This window comes from Saccostrea cucullata, unplaced genomic scaffold (assembly GCF_032062105.1).
Source record: "Saccostrea cucullata isolate Sc308-1 unplaced genomic scaffold, CSIRO_AGI_Scuc_v1 ctg2918, whole genome shotgun sequence".
In the NCBI taxonomy this organism is placed as follows: Eukaryota; Metazoa; Mollusca; class Bivalvia; order Ostreida; family Ostreidae; genus Saccostrea; species Saccostrea cuccullata.
Genome location: NW_026934697.1, coordinates 17641 through 20786, shown reverse-complemented (window position 1 = coordinate 20786; position 3146 = coordinate 17641). Strand labels below are relative to the sequence as shown.

The window sequence follows — 3146 nt, the reverse complement described above, 5'->3', positions numbered from 1 at the left end:
TTTTAAAATCTTGCAAGTAACTAAATATGGTGTGATATTTTCTTTTCATCGATAATGGTAAGTACTAGATGTGTTGTTCTGTTGATAAATTCTGATTTCGGCATAAAGTGTGGTTTGCAAGTATTAAAAATGAACTCCGGTCCGGTGCGAGACAGCGAAATTTCCAGTTTTCGTAATGGCGCAGGTTCTTACGTTTTCCTGGCATGTAAAATTTTAAAATCGTAAAAAAGCCAGGAAAACGTCAGATTTTTCGGACTATGGTACGACTAGTAGGGGTATTACCTAAATTTCTTGTAATTTCAGTTACAGTGATGACGAGATGCAAATTCTGGAAAAAACTGTTGTGCAACTCTTTTATGCGGAAGATAAGAAAGTTTGTTTTTGGGATGAATCCTGAAAGCTATGGGAAACCATAACAGTACTGCCATGTTAAAAGTAATCTGACACATGTTTTATAACATTCATTTAGACACTTTATGAAGCCTGCCTCTGTATTTACATGTAGTAATGACTTTTTATTACTCGTTTATGACGAAAAACCGTTCCTGTTTATGTAGGAAATGATTACATGTATGTACCGGTATATATTCAGAAATGAATGCTTATAAAGGTAATAAGGATAATGAGGATGGTGACGATGAAAAAGATACTGATTAATGCGGTAAAACTTTGAACACATTTATAAACAGTAATCATTACAATTGAGAATTTATGTCAAATAGTAAGTTAACAAAATTTTGAACACATCTACATGTATAAATAATTCTTATACTTCCATTAAAAGTAAGGATAATGATCGACATATGTATAATTTTGAACACATGGATGTATATGAACTAAAGTGCTTATATTCAAAAATTAGATCTGCTGAACGAATATAATTATATTTCTAAAACAATGACTACAATTAAAGAGAATATTATACAAAAATATTTTCTGAATACCAAAAAGAGGGAATAAGAAATTCATCTCCAATTTTTTATTCTTTCAGTGGAGAATTATACCGTGTCATTTCATTTACGGAAATGATAAAATTGTACAATATCCTTGAAAAATAAAATCTTAGCAATATTAATCAATTGAAAAATGCAAGATGTTTTTTAAAAAATATTATTATTACATGTACAAAAACTATGGCAGCTCAAAAAAAGTTTAATACGTGCAAAAATATATGTTTCATTACAGGAGACATTGTTTAGAATCAGTACACTATCATTGCATCTGGTCACTCCCATTTGGGGTTGAATACCTCAGGGACGCTTTCTGTATTTGTTTTCTGAAGAAATACGCCAATGCCATGGTGCAAAATGTAGTCAGAGATACCAGTACAAGGGGCACAATCAAAATATAGTTTTTCTCATCTTCCTTGAGATTTTTTTTTAAAAATTTAAAAAATACCTGTAGCGCTAAGTGTTAATTATTTATTACTAACATTTGTTTTATATTTCCTTTATTTACATTGAAATTTGAATTCAAAATTATTATAATATTAAAAAAATCCATCTACCCATCACGAGATGTACAATTTCTTTTCTCTGATGAGAGCACTTTTCGTATGTTAAAATAGCAGTCTGAATCTGAAAATAGAGGTCTCTGATGTAGTCTTTTCTCTCATATACAGTAACAAGTGGATGGATTTTACGTAAATTTTGTCAAAAAATATGTCAACAACAACAAGTGCAATGTTCACAGTTTTGTTGCTCATATCTGAAAAATAATTTTTAAAAGTTTTTATGCTGTTGACACCTTAATTCAAAATTATGCAATTTGTTTGAAATTTTAGTTTGAGGAAGAAGATACTGTCACAGTGGCAGACTGAGAGACAGACGGTGAAACGGACCAAAAAAACAAGCTTATTTTACCAAAATTGGGGGTATAATAATACACAAGTCTGTGCAATGTGCATTCTAAAAAAATAGGCATACATACATGAAAAAAGTACATATGAAGAAACAAGAAAAAACATATATGAATAATATACATAATTACATTTATATGATGTGGTTGATCTGTATGCCAGTGGACATGGTACATTGAATGTTTTACAGTTAGTCAAAAAATTTCCACGAATACTCATTTCATTCCAACTAAATTTAGTACATATCCCACCTAAATCAAGAAAGCAAGTGAAAATTTAAATAAAATTAATTTCAAGATTAATTACATTAAAAAATTTATGTTCTAATAATGGGCACAAAAAATTTAAAACATTCACAAAACAAGATGAAGTTAAGGGAAAGAAGGAAGACATTCTGAATTTACATTTCACATACCAACAATTAACAAAGATGGAGCACACACTTCTATTGTATCATTCATCCAGTCATTTAAAACACAGTGATATTGAAAAGACGCACAGGAATGTGGCTTAGCTTGGCACCTCCTCCGTTTTACAGCGTTGTTGTATTCATCTTCGTTCCTTGGACAAGACAAAACACTGGAAATAGTATCAATAGAGTCCTTGCAAGGAACAACATATCCTAATATACATGTACCTCTTTGAATAAGTGTCTGGAAAACCTAAAAAGAAGCATAATACAATGTTATTCTGCATTTATAATATTACATTAATCTTGCTTAATGTACATTTTGCAATTCATAAATCTAACCTGATGTTTTTTTTTAAACATAAGGTTGTTGCAGTTTATATTCTATTATAAGAAAGTTTACCAAATTTCATTTTAAAAACTGGAAAAAAATAATGAAAGTATGCGTCATTACATTAATACAATCTATAACAACACATTTATGTTTCAGATCTGACTGAAAAATTTCATACAATCATATAGTGTTCTATTAAGGTTCTGATTCAGGAAATCAACTGATATAAGGGGTGTTAAGAGAAATGATTTTTTTCAAGTCTGACAAAATCACAAGATTGTGCTTTAGATCTATAGCAATTCATTTCTTGCAGGAAATTATAGGATTTTTTTCCATATGAAAATATATTTAACATCTTTTAAGCACCTGAATGAAAGAAATGCTGGTCAATTTGAGTGAAAATAAAGGATAATTTACTCTTGTTTCTTTATAGTTTATCTTGAAGTCAGGCAAGCTGATGAGCGTTGATAGATCTCTTTTCAAAAGAATGATAGATCACTTTTCAAAAGAATAGGTTTGTCATATTGAAATTTTTTACAGATTTT

The 3146-nt window shown here is 29.6% G+C and overlaps 1 long non-coding RNA gene across 1 annotated transcript; it reads right to left on the bottom strand.

Annotated features, from left to right (window-relative positions):
• Positions 1–1507: 1507 nt before the first annotated feature.
• On the bottom strand, positions 1508–2503 carry LOC134241197 (uncharacterized). The gene is made up of 3 exons (XR_009986611.1): positions 2274–2503; positions 1990–2109; positions 1508–1577 (listed from the first exon to the last, which is right to left on the bottom strand). It is a non-coding gene; the product is annotated as an uncharacterized LOC134241197 (long non-coding RNA).
• Between the last annotated feature and the right edge of the window lie 643 nt (positions 2504–3146).